We start from the raw sequence: 14,301 nt of genomic DNA on the forward strand, positions 1-14,301 counted from the left end.
TTAAAGCTGTTCCTAAAATAGAATGCCTTTGCCAGTGCACTGTGCTGCGTAGGTGAGCACTGTGTGTGAGGCAAAGGGAAAATGCCAGTTAGGGTTACCGATGCGCCCGTTGCTTTAAGCCGGTCCTTGGCTGCGTTTCACCCGACCGGGCTCAAGAGCAGGCTTGTCCCACAGCAGTCACCGACCAGTGAGGTGCATCTTGCCGCTGCATTTGGTTAGCACCCAGACAAAAGCTGAACGTAGTAGTGAATGACTGCTGGTATTTGGATGTGATGAGTGTAATTTCAATACACGGAGAGGGAAGGGGGCAGGAAGGAAGAGTGTGGTTTCTGTGGACAGCACAAGCATATTGGACCCCAGGAATCCAGGGCACAGGGAAACCGTGAGCTTTGATCTGGCCTCTTGGCCTTGCAGTGGCTTCCTAAAGTACAAGAAAGGGCACCCTCTTTGCAGCGGGATCCAGCGGCTGCACAGGCCAGGTAAAATTTTATTCAGAGAAGTAGCCACAACCAGTTTTAGCTCAAGTACACCCAGCTGGAGGCTAGCCAGTGCATTTCTCTGCCATTGTGCCCATTCGTGCAAGTGTGAGGCAAATGACTGGCTTTTGTAGCTGTACTGGTTTGAAGCATATCTAGATTTTACCTACAGTTCAGTCACCATGTGTTGCAGTTTTGTGAGGCTGTGCTGCTGAGACGAGATTTTTTAAGCAGCAGTTACAGTTTTCTGCCAGCCTAAACTATGAACAACGAGCAATTCAAGGCCAAAGTTGCGGCCTGAAAGATAGCAAGCGCCTCTGAGAATCACATATAGGAGAAAACAACCCAGAAGCAGCTGCATTTTGCCACTGGAGAAGGGAGTGAGGAGATGTAACAAGCTGTACAGACACCAAGGCTGGAACAGGGCGGGGGAGGAGGCAGCCCAGGTACTGGAGAGAAAGATGCCCCTGCAGCCCGTGGAGAAACCCATGGGAAAGGCCGAGACCCCACCTGCAGCCCGTGGAGGGGCTCCACGCTGGATGGAGCAGGTGGAGGCACAGAGAAGGCGCCGTGACCCTACGCTGGAACAAACCCCTGCCAGCACTTGCAGCCATGGAGAGAAACAGACATGAGAAGGAGATTTGCACTGGAACAGGTTTGCTCGGGGGAGGCTGGTGACCCCACAGAGGACTGGGACTGAGAGACATTGTGATTTATGACTGCCCGCCATAGCAGTGACCCACACCAGGGCAGCTGGTGAATAGATAAAGCCCGGGGGAAAGGATTCACGTTGGAGAAGTTCATGGAGGACTATCTCCTGTGGGTGAGACCCTACGGTGCAGAAGGGGGAGGGTGTGGAGTGAATGCCCCCCCACACCCTCCGGCCAAGAGGGAAACCAACTTGCAAGGGACTGACCAAAGCCCCCATCTCCCAGTCCCTGTCCCCCTGTACTGCGAGCAGGGGGAAGAAGGGAGCATAATCCTGACTAAAGTCTGCTAAGAAGGGAATGGTGGGGGGAAAGTTTTTTAAGATATGGTTACGTTTGTTTTAAGATCTGATCATGCTCTATAAATCGGTTTTTTAACTGTTCTTTGTAGTTGTAGTGTAGTGTAATAATGTAGTTTTTCTCTTCTTCACTTTGTGTTGAGTCTGTTTTGCCCACGTTGATGACAGAGTGATCTCTCCCTGTCCTTATTTGACTCCTGAGCCTCTTAATATATATTTTCTCCCCTGTCCAACTAAGAAGGGGAGTAGTAGACTGACTTCGGTGGACATCTGGCCTCCAGCCAGGGCTAAACCAGAACACCCTGGAACTCCGTATTACTTCCAAGCACGTTTGCAAATGTTGATTCCTGACTTGGAGGGTTGGTGGCGCCATTCCCACCGGACAGCGGTGAATCAGGATTAGTTCTCCAAGGTATTCAGCCAGTACTGACAGGCACCAGTGTCTGGGACAGAATCCCCTGGGCATTTTGTGCCAGTAGCGCTGACAGAGGTGAGCGACCTGTCTGGCCCATTCACTCGGCTCGAAGCAGGAGAATCACTGTGCACGCTGCAGCTTTGGCAAAAGTTACACGGCTCTTCTCTGATGCCTTCACCAAGGGGCCAGAAACGGTTGGTGGTTCACAAAGGATGATTTTCCTAGTCCCATACAGAATGACCAGATGCAAGATAAACATGCACAGAGCAGGGACCACAACAAAAAAATCCTGTTCTCCCTTTGCATGGACGTTTTTCATCGGTGCTTTGGATTTCTTGATTTTCTTCAGTATGTGACTTGGGAGTCCCCCGAGCAAGCCCTGAGAGAAGGGCTTGCTGAGCACACAAGGGAGCTTTCTGGTGGCTTCTACTGTAACCATAGCCCCAGGCATTAATGGCACCACTTCTCCTGCCCGAGCCCTGCAAACCAAGGGACTTCAGCCACCCCAGAAGACTTCTTCTCCAGACCCTTCGCCACCCCGGTTGCACTCCTCCATCCATCCATCAGCAATTGGCATGGATGCAGAGATGTCAGTCCTGCAACCAAAACTGAACTGCCTGCAGAGCTTCAGATGCAGAATCCCTTTGGTATTTCACAGCTCTAGAATGTGGTTTCCTTTGACAGCCCACAGACACCACCACTGAAACCAGTGGCTAACATAAACAGGCTACTGGCTGAAGCCCATCTCATTCTCACAGCTCTTCCATTCATGCCTCCAGTGGCTTTACTTGGATGACATTTGCTGTCCCACTCTGTTTATGGTTGTCATCTACTTGTTGAGTGTCGTCACTGGCGATGACAAAAATGATAGAGGAAGAACTGAACGTCACTTTCTTCTTTGGCCTGTCCCCTGTTGTCTGAGCCATAACTATTGGACGTAGTCGTTTGCCATTCCCTGTTGCTGGTGTCTCTCTCACAGTCCTCTGGAACCTCATCAGGCGAAAGCACAGGAGCTGCAAAAGGCATCGCCGAAACTGCAAGAGATGACATACAATGAAGTGACAGCTTCCTAAGCGCTCCCCATCAGGTGTGATGTGGTGAAGAAGAGAGGAGCAGAGGAAAAGGCTCCCAATAACAAATTTCTACAGCTCTCCACCTTGTTCCAAGTTCCTCTTGTGCTGTAAGAAACACGGTGGCTTTTTAGTGGGTGCTTTTTCCCTGCACCAGAAAGCTGCACAGGACCACCTCCCCAGCAGAGGGCACTGAAATGCAGTGTAATATATTCCCAGCAGCATGAGCTGTAGCCTATAACCTGCCAGGAAGAAGCCTATGCTCCAAAGGGGCTATTAGTACTGTTCCCATCTTTGGGTATTCATAAAAGTCACACAATTCATCTAGCAGGGGAAGAACAGTCTCAGAAACACTTCATAGGAGTCCACAGAGGGAAGGCAAAAAGGAGAGGAAGGGAATCAAAAGTGATGTTTTCCTCCTTCTACATAAGGCAATTGTTTCCCTCCCTGCTATTTTACTAATATTGAAATATTTTGCTGACATATTTGCTTACCTAAACACAGTCTAAAATCCGAAACAGGCTGTCACTGAGTTTTTTGTGATCATACTTACTTTGTGAGCACACTCTGCTGAGTTGTTTGATCCTTGTGTTGCCGTAATGGAAGAGTCAGAGGCACAGGTTTTTCTTCCTAAAACACAAACGCCAGATACACTGAATTTTGCCTGATGGAGTTCTGCTGTGGTAAAGGGATTGATTCAGATGAGGCTTTCTAGTGATCCATTTCATGGGTAAATTGCCAGAAGCAGACACTTAGATTTTGGCACTCCTTCCCCACCTTTCACGCAAGTATTCATACATGAATTCTGACATTTAAAAATCGGGTATCTGACAGGGCAGTACTTTACACATCATCATCACCCCCCTAGCAGTGTTCAAAGAACAGGCAGATGTGGTGCTTCGGGGGATGGTTTAGTGGTTACCATGGTGTAGGGCGGACTGTTGGACTTGATAATCCTGAAGGTCTTTTCCAAACTTGATGATTCTGTGATCCGATATTTTAATTCTAGTAAATATTTACCATTTATCCTAATTGTTCAAATGTTTAAAAAATAGGCCTGACAGATTAAAGTACATCAGATCTAAAATTACTGAAAGAAGAAAGTCTTTAATGTACCTACCTTTCTACTCATGAAGATATAGATAACTGGATTGTAAGCAGTGCTTGACTTGGCAAAGAAAGATGGCACCACAGATACTGTTGGAGTTACAAGGTTGCTATAGCCGTACGTTACCAGGAGGGGCAGCACTGCATAGGGCATCCAGCATATAAGGAATGTGGAGATCATTAAGAAAAACATTTTAGCCACCTTCTTTTAGAAGTTTGATGACTTGAACTGTCCTGGTAAGCTTCCACACAGCGAAGCTGTAGAAGAAAGAGAAAACATGTAAAAGCTCTGTTTCACTTGAAACTGAAGAGTTCTCAATTTAAAGTAATTTGCCAATTTAGTTTTAGGCTCAGTCACTACACAGTTTATCTTGTGAACCATAATTCCTCAGGAAGCTTACATCATGCTTCCCAGGCTTCTGCTTCTACGAAGTGTAAAAATATGATCTGAAAAGAAGTAGATTAGCAAATCTACTGGAAAGCAAACTATCCAGTGATGTTACAAACCATGCAGCACTTAATCAGTAAAAGCATTTTAGAAAACTACCTTGCCCTCGCCCACTGGTGTAAGCAAGTCCCCTTCGGATTTAGTGGTCCTTTGTCTAACTAGCTAGACAATCCCATAGATTTGTCTTGTGGCACGCAGCTTGAGAAACAAAGCCTCAAGCACTGCCAGGTTAACAGATAACAGGATGGAGCCTTTAGGCCGTGAACCTCCCGGAAACTAAACAAGGTGGCAGCATCCTTGCCGGCCCCCTGCTGGGACAGGCTCCAGGAAAAAGTGTCCTCTATTGTTAAGGTATAGCTGCTGTCTGAGGAGGTTTTAGAAGTTCTATTAGCATGATAAGATAGAGATGCTGCTGTGACAGCAAAACGTTGACCCATCAGATGTAGCCCACGAACACCCTATGTTTGAAAGAAAGCAGCCGTCTGCAGAGCATATAAAAAGGAATGATTCCTTACAATAAATGGACTCGTGCTTGCATCAAGCTGTGTCCCGTCTCTCTCCGTCGCCGCATTGTCTTATCAGCAACGTTAGAGAGAAGAAAATACCATTATTAGATTTCTCTATACTGCTCTGACACTTAGTTTGTTACCCTGCTGGCATTAGGAAACCTCTATTTAAAGCGGAGTAGTAGGCAGCAGGTTCCCAGTGTCATCTGAGCGAGTCATAAAATGCGGAAGAGACAGGACGTGTGCGTGAGCGTTCTTCGTAACCGTTATCGGTTGTGCCAATACTGCTGACCATGACCTTGAATAGACCCAGAATAATTACCCACAGGATATGAAACAAACACTTTCTGACATGAAAAATCTGAACTAAAATGGCTTGCCTTAACACAGAAAACTGGTTTAACAGGACTTCATCTCCACTTGTACAGTTATCTTCTCAAGACTTGCAAAGAGAAAAGGAGGAGTTAGCTAACCAGGAGAACTACAATGTCATCTCTTCCCCCTGTTTCAAGGGAGAATCTGATGTGGATTTGTGAACATGAACAGTTCCGCAACCTGCGTCCCAGTAAAACTACACAACAAATCCATCCTGGGAACTCTGGGTCAATTCTACCCCAGCCTTACATCTAGCGGTCCCTGGTGTGGATGACCATTAAACATTCAAAAGTCTGAAGAGGAAGCAAGACTTGCATCAGCAACTTTCCCTGACACTATTATACTCAGAGAAGTCTTGTATTTGACGTGGCTTACCATTCTTAACGCATAGAGAATATGGCCACAGCAATAGGCCATGACTCCAACAGGTGCTACGAGACTGCTAAGGAAGAAAAGGAGCACAAAGGAGGTATCATTGGGATCTTTCGACCTCCAGTCCACTGAGCAACCCAATCCATGAATTTCCAGGGTATATCTGTTCCAGCCCAGAAGAGGTGCTCCAGTCCAGGCTAATGAATAGAGCCAGATGCATGTTATAGCCCGCCAAGACCAAGAGAAGTCAATCACTTTTCCATGGACTACGCGAATGTAGCGTTCATAGGCAAGAGCAGTGAGAGTCATAATTGAAACAATTCCTGTAAGAAAAAGAAAATAAAATCAATTAAACAGTTCACAACCATTGCCAATGGAATGGAAATCCTCTCAATAACCTGCTAACAAAGGAAGCACTTAACTCAAAATTAGCTGTCTCATGTTACGAATCTAATACAATAAGCTTTTTGGTGAACACCCCACTACTCACTACTAACTTCAAACGAACTTGAGAACGACTCAGAGCAGGGTGCTGGAATCTGACCCATGGTGTAGGATGTCCAAATAGGACAAGGAGGGGAAAAAAAAAAAAAAAAATAAGGTGGTAATAGTTTTTCCTAAGCATTACTTCATTAAGCCAGAGATTGTGTGGCAAGGGGCTTTTCTTTGTTGGCAGTTGCTGGGGAGGGGTGTGTTTGTTTTGGTGGTATTGGAGGTTGGTGGTTGAGTTGGTTGGTTGGGGTTTTTTATGGGGGGGAGGAAGTACTAGGTTTGTCTTTTTGTTTTTAAAAGAAAAAGTGATAACCAAGTGTGCTAGAAACCTCGGGAGTTCAGAGTCAAGACTGAAGTCAAAGTGAGCTTTGAACAACTGAAAGCATAGAAATGCAACTTTAACGTCAACAAAACGATGAGGAGAATTCCAACTTCTTTCAAGATTTCTTGTAAATCCTTGCATTCCAAGGAACAAGCAGGAAAGCAAAAGGTTACACTGCTGAAGGGGCCTCACCTAGAAAACGCTGGGTTATACTTTGTGGCCCCTCCTATCTGGCTGCTATCATAAAAATATAGTTTTTACTGCAATTATTTGTCTGCTCTTTTCCTTTTCTCTCCACCTCAACCCCATGACACACTTAAGAAAGTGTTATGGCAGCAATCAGATTATTTCCCACTCCCAGCATTACCCTGCACATACACTATTATAACTTAATGAATTCAATTCTGTCTTGATTAGAATATAAGGATTTCTATTTCAGTGGTCTGACATTTGATGATCAAAAGCCAATCTGCTCTTCACGCATCTATCAGTCACCTGATATCTGTTAAAATTCATTCAGCAAGCTCATATACACGGCCCCTTAAACAATACAAAAGAGTGTATTTCACAGCACTCTGCAGTTATATAAATACCTGTGTGCAAGTCTGTGTGTATTTTATTTTATTTTTGTAAATGTTTATTTTTTGTATTTATTTTTGTAAGGATCATCTGGCTCAGAGTTCCACAAACAGGTTCAGCAATGTCTAGTATACCAGGGGTGTTTTAAAGCTACTCAGCCTTGAGGCCCCATCTCCACAGAGACAACTCTTGGGGAGCTGTGGAGATAGCTCAAACTGGAGTTATCCTGCAAACCGAGACTAAACAGGGCAGCACTGCGTAATTCAAGGAACCCAAAACCTGTGTTGAGCCTTGAATTCCTTCAACAATATACCCTGAGTCCCAATCAAGCCGCTATTCAGCTGTCTAGCAGAAGATAAAGGCAAACCAGAGGGTCCCTATTTGGCTTCAGTGGGCGCAGACAATGCAAAGGTGTGCAGCAGATAGGGCATAAGATAAAGGGGGGAACACTGCTAATGACAAACATGTCCCCTCTGGCACAGTCCTGCCCACTCTCATGGAGATCAAAGACATAAAAACCCTGGGACTGGGTCTGAGACGGGGGAGCTGCATCAACTCTGCAAGGAGACTCTTCCCCCTTGGCCAGGATGTTGGCTAAGGTAACATACTGGGAGTCTTTCCCTGGAGAGATGGGTAAGTGAATATTTGATATGCTTTAAGCTTGTGATTGACTAATGGACATGTAGTATTTAGTGTGGTAGTGATAAGCACAGTCTTACTTCTAAACTGCACTGGTGCATCTCTCCATTGTATCCGTAAGACTCGCAATAGTGACATATTGAATCTGCATGTGGGTTTTCAATAAATTATTCTCATTTTTTAGTTTGAAACCCTACAGCTGAGTGTCTTTCCATCACAATCTGACCTAGTAAGAAGCACAGACATTTTGTCACACATATATCCAGCTTTCAATTTCTTTGAGTACATTCATATTAGTGCGTTGCATGCACTGATACAGCAGTGAGACGGGTAAAACTACACATTTCACTGCCAAACAGAAAATAAACCTTCTGTCTTCGGAGGTTTCTGCTGTATACCACAGATGTTTCATCTTGATTTGAGAAAAGGTGTCATGGTTCTGCCCCCAGCTGCCAACTGAGCACCGCCCAGCTGCTTGCTCTGGAGGGGGGCAAACCTTGAGGGTTGGGATAAGGATAGTTTACTAGGACAGCAGAGAGAGAAATAACAACAACTGGTGACACACAATGCAGTTTCTCACCAAACTGCACAACTCAGGCCATACAGCTCAGAGGCGTCCTGGAGCTGGACCATTCCCAAAAACTGTGCGTCCTGGAGCTGTGCATTCCTCTCCCCCAACCCCCCCCTTTATGCCAAGCATGATGTAACCGGTATGGAATAGCCCCTTTGGCCAGTTTGGGTCCCCTCCCAGCTTCCTGAGCACTCCCACCTTCTGGTCTGAAGGGCAATATGAACAACTGAAAAGTCCCTGACTGGTCGGCAGCACCTAAAAACATCAGGGTGTGATCATCCTGACTCCCAAGCACCATTACACCAACTGCTAGAAAGAAAATTCACTCTATCCTGGATGAAACCAGGACAAAAGGATAAGTTTTTAAGGAAGACAAATTAACAACAGGATGCTTAAACACCAGCACCACGGATCTGGGAAGGCAACTAAGAATTACAGTATCTCGACAAACACGTAGCCTCTGTATCAAGGCATTCATCAGCAAACCCCACATTAATTCTTGTGGAGGGTTCTGGAGACACTGCTGTTTAAAAGTAGTTTCAGGTTTGCTGTTCTCCTTATTTCTCCACGACAGAGGAATTCACCTTTTTTGTGTTCACCTTGTAGAAGCTACCTGGCAAGCATGCACCACATCTAAGTAAACATGCTTTTGAAAGGGTGGGTAAGAGCCTTTTAACTTTCAGATGAGGGACTACGAATGAGCTCAGCAGCAGCAGTTCAGTAGCAGCAACCATTTGACCATGACAAGACAAGGTGCTCCTGCACGCTGGAGTTTTGTATTGCTGAACACAGTAACTTATCTCATTGAATTCAGCAATTAGGAGATACAATGTTTTGGGTGACAGCTATGTATCACACCTAATTTTTCAACAAGCTTTAGCCCCTGCAAACAAATCTAGATAGATGAAAATAATTTCTCCTGGACACAATAGGCTTCTAGTCTATTTTATATACACCTCCCCTATAAAACTACAGCGGAATTAAGCACCTCTTCCACATTCAATCCTGCAAGTGATTAATTCATTTCAAATAAATTGCTAAAGCTGAAAGCATGCTGATAGAGCCTCCAGCTGTCTGAAACGCGAGATCCTAAAACTGTCTGCTGAGTAACCACCAAACTGCTTTTAGTGAAATTAAATCAGTGCATAGAACATGTATCGGTAATGCCAGAGGATGGCACAGGGCATCATTCTTCCAGTGTGCAGAGAAGAGCCTTAGACGAAGAAGCTAACAATTATATCCTGATAAATGTTTTGGGTCTGGTTTAAAATAGGTTGTAACTAAAGCCAGGGCCACAGGAGACTCTCAGGCAATTAATCCTTACTTCAGTATTGCTATGGGGGAGGGGGAGCTTGCTTTAAAGTGCATAAATACAATCACCTGTCCTAATTGCACCCCTTCTTTCTCTGCAAACAGTTGAACACACTGCAGCTTTGCACAGGGAAGCGCAGTCTGTACAACTGCTTACAAACTTTCCCATCCTCCAGTTCACGTCACTGGAAGGGAAGATGCACCCAGATCTCAATGTTTACTTGCTATCTCATCAAAATCTAGCTGCTGTGTACCAGTGGCAAACGGTCCAGAAATGTCATAATACTGTCAATTAATGTGACATTGAAAGCTGGCAGGGTTTGGGTTTTGGTTGGTTTGTTGGGGGGCTTTTTACCCTTATAAAACCAGTTTACACTTACGAAAGCCAAAGGTCTCCAATCACACTTTAGTAAAGATAGCCCAGCAGTCACAGAGAGGTACGATTTAATTACATAAAACCTACCCCAGAGTACACCCTGACTATGCAAACTTCCACCAAGAGACTGCCTCAGCTACACAACACAATTTTGGTTCCTTTTCCTTAAGACTGTTCCTGTTATGTTCAATTTTTCCACTGCTTTCCTCCCTTGATTAATTAAACGTATCAGAAAGTGTGTAGAACAACAACTACTGGCAGATGGCTCGGGTGCCATTATTTGTAGCTGAAGCAATTTATGCTTGAGAGGTACATGTTTACACTCACAGCATCCGACCAGCTTACTTCTGAACCGAGCCTGTGTTCCACAACTAAACAAACTCTTGTTTCAGGTTACAGCACATCCATGTCTCTTGACGGAGACATTTGGCCATGTGTATTTGTCAGGTGTCTTCTCCAGCAGTTGCAGCCCAAAACCTATGCTCTCAGTGACAGGCAGTAACCCTCCCATGTAAGAGTTGTATTACTCAACTGGATAAAGGATAAATGCAGATCTCTGCTCCTGGCAGCTTGGTTGACGACCAACCGACCAAAAGAGTTAGAAGCTTTTGCATGAGGAGAGGGTGGCATGCTCAGCAGGACCAGCAGAGGGTTGACTGCACACCCCCATAAAAAGGTGAACCTCGCAGGTTAAACACAGCACTTAACTGAAGTAGCTATCCTGCCCTACTAGGACACACTGCCCGTTAGAAAAAGGAATGCTGGAACTCTGTATAACTAAATTAAATGGGGATTACCATCCAAGACAGACAACCACGGCAGCCAAGTGTTGACTGAGACTCCTCAGTTCCCTGATCTGCATTGTTTCCCCCTCACTAGTACGGCTGGCGCTGCGAGTGGCTTTGTAATGACAGAGAGCAGCTCTTCCCATCGGCTCTCTCATGAGGACATCTTTACCTAAGCACACGTGTCTTCACTTCTGAATCTGGTGAGTAAAAACATCATCTGCACTGTTACTTGTGCAGCCAGGACAGATGTACAGCAGCCGAAGGGAGCAGAGAATATGAAAACAATACTCCTTACAAAAGGAAAGGCTGTTATAGCTTCAAGCCTCAAGATCTGGCTATTATAATTGGATGCTAAGCTAATCATGCCTAGTTACTCTTACTTTCATTATGCCTAGCTAATACTAACCTAATTATGCCTAGCTTTCTATTACTTTACATTGTAGCTGAAGAGAGTAATTCAGGCATTGGACCTTCCTGAACATCAGGTTGTGCGTTGACTCTCTACTTCCATATGACAGACTACACACATACACACGCTTTTCCAATACATGATTAAAACAAATTCTTCCCATTGAAGCACACTGTGGCAGAGGAAAATAATACCACGAGGCACAGGAAGATGAAATTTTGCAAGCCAGCGATGCTAGCTGAACCACTGTAGCTAAGTCCCACGAATTTGCCTCTATTTCCTTAGGAACGCATTTATTCAATACAAGGATGTAGGAAAGCATCAACACTGGACACATTTATAGCAACAAATTATATATCACAACTGAAAAAAGTGAAAAAAATAATCACACGTGATCAAGCACTTTGCTTGCCAGTTTCTCTTTCATTCCTTCTATTTGTTCCACTTTGGAAGATGACAGAGATGATTATAGTCTGGGTTTTTTTATTATCCATACTACACCTCTAATTTTTAGACCGTTTATGCAAAATGCCTTGATCAAAAATAGCAACCATAATGTGTGAGGCATCATGACAGGAACGGACATACACCTCACTTCTCCTGTGCAAGCCTGATGTTTAGCTGCCTAGCAGAACCTAGCTGGCAGATGCTTGAGTTTCCCAAGTATTCCAGAGAGCTGTGCACCACAGAAATCATCCAATACACTAGCTAGACATTGCACAAATGTCTAGATACATCCCGCATCCACCACAGCTTCCGAGACCCGAGATATTTGCTGTACTTCACAACAGCAGTCAAATCGATCAGGGGAATCATGCACCTTCCTCCCAGCAGCCCAACAAAGGCATGCGGCTGCACGCTGTGAAATCAAGATTTCCTCAGGAAAGCTGGAAAGCTCACGGAAGACTTCAGTGCACACAGTGTGTGTGTGTGTGCATGCACAGAGATCTACCTCTGCCAGGAAGGAGGATCTTTAAAATCTGGTTCCTTATTAGCCAAGCACTTCCTTTCACAAGGAACTGTTCTAAAGGTCACATAGGAATTCTGAGGAAGAAAACGGTAACGAGCCTACAGATTTTGGAAGTGGAAGTAGCAGGGCAGCAGTCCTTCTGCGGCACTAAAAATCCCACTTCACGGGAACCGGTGGCTTCCCAAATCCCGACCAGCCTGTGACACTGCTACCGGCTGGAAGACAGCATTTGCACTCCACACAGGGACAGAGAAACCCACGGCCGTGACTGCCACACGCCGGGAGCTTTATCTGCGGGCAGTCGGGACACCGGGGGGCTGCGGCCTCCGGCAGGGCGCCCCTGCCCCGAGGGGCGCGTCCAGGCTGCCGCCTGCCCCACCCAGGCGGGACACTGCCCGCCCGACAGCCCGAGCCGTCCCGTGCTCCTCACCCACACACCGATCGCCGCCCTTCCTCACACAAAGCTCATCCGGGCTGTGCCACAGGCGGGCACCTCCGGGGCCTTTTCGACCAACGCTGCAACTCCCTGGGCAGGAGCCCGAGAAGGATTCGCGGTGAATTTACCGGGAGCTCCGGATCGCTTTTCTCAGCGCCGTCGACTTTCGTGCCAGAACTCTGACGCGCGGCGCCGCCGGGAGAGGGTCCAAGGGATTGAGGGATCCCCAGGGTCGGCTCCTCGCCGGCCCTGCCCCGGGCAACCCCGCCGTGCCCCGGCTCCCACGGCGGGGAACGCGGCTCCCCCGCGAGGGCGCCGCGCACCCCGGCAAAGAGGGAAGGAGGGAACAGGGCGAAGCCGTGAGGGACGCGGCGGTCGCTTCAGGGAGGAGGGGAGCGACGGTTGGAGCGGAGCTACGTGACGGTTGGGGACAGTGCGCGGGGCCCCGGAGAAAGCGGGCAAGGACGGAGAGGGCAGCCGAGAGAAGGGACCCAGCGCCACAGGGAGGGGACGCGGCCCCGTTACCTACCGAAGAGGCTGTTGCTGAAGCCGTCCCAGACGCAGCCGGCGGAGTCCCACACCCAGCGGCTCCTCAGACAGGACAGAAAGGTGAGACTGGCGCCGAACACGGCCATCAGCAGGTCGCTGAGGCTGATGTTGACGAGGAAGAGGTTAGTGGGCGTACGGAGCCGTTTGAACTTGCAGTAGAGCACCAGCACCAGCAAGTTGTTGCACAAGCCCAGCATACCGATGGCGGCGACGAGCAGCGCCAGCAACTCGTAGGTGCCGGCGCTGAAGAGAGGCCGCTCACCCGGCACCTCCCGTCCCGCCGCCGCGGGCTCCGGGCGGCTCGTCGTCCCCGTGCTGTTGCCCGAGGGCATGGCTCGCCGCTCGCAGCCCGCCGCAGCGGGGCTAAACCTCCCGACCAGCTCCGAGCCCCATCGGTGACAGCTAATGCGGGCGGGAGAAGGAGGAGCCCCCTTCGGCCGCCCGCCCACGAGGGGCGCGCCCTCGGGTGGCTTCGCTCTGTGCCGGTCTAAGGTGGGCCCGGCCCCTGGCCCTGCCGCCGCCCCAGTGGTCAAGGCGTTTCTCCCGGCATTATAAAGCCTGCGAGCGCGGTCTGGCCGCCACACGACGCCCGTGGGCGGCCGCACGGCTCCTTCTCAACAAACACCTCACCTCGCCCTCTCAGAAGCTGCGGTGAGCAGCCTGGTCACGGCCAGGACGTGGCTGTCCCCTCCTCTTCAAATCCTCCGCGCGTTTTGGGCTCGGTACGGCTGCCTTCTGCAGCACTTTCACCTGGGGAGCCGCTTTTCAGGCAAGACCTCTGCGCCCTGCTCCGGGAGGAGGTAGAAACCGCTGAACTTAGGCTGCTTCTCCAGATAACCTGCCAATGAAAACTCCTATTATGGCAATAGCTTCTGAGGTGCTTCCCCACAGGGCTCAGAGGTGGCTCCATCCTCACAGAGCAACCAGCAGCATCACAGGCCAGGGGAACTTGTGGTGCGAGTGAACACATTTTTGTCAGCCACGGAGCAGCGATACCAAACCTCACACCTGCTTTTATACCTTTCTTTCCACTGTGTGTTGTGTGGAAAGGGTTCAGCATTGCGCAAGCTGCCTGTGTACAGCT

General features: G+C 47.9%; 1 pseudogene across 1 annotated transcript; it reads right to left on the reverse strand.

Moving 5' to 3' along the window:
* Positions 1-2,664: 2,664 nt before the first annotated feature.
* Positions 2,665-13,549, reverse strand: LOC311189403 (opsin-3-like; annotated as a pseudogene). Its single transcript has 4 exons — positions 13,198-13,549; positions 5,779-6,098; positions 4,088-4,332; positions 2,665-2,931 (listed from the first exon to the last, which is right to left on the reverse strand). The product of its transcript is annotated as an opsin-3-like (transcript).
* Between the last annotated feature and the right edge of the window lie 752 nt (positions 13,550-14,301).

This window comes from Gallinula chloropus (genome assembly GCF_964237585.1).
Source record: "Gallinula chloropus genome assembly, chromosome: 3".
In the NCBI taxonomy this organism is placed as follows: domain Eukaryota; kingdom Metazoa; phylum Chordata; class Aves; order Gruiformes; family Rallidae; genus Gallinula; species Gallinula chloropus.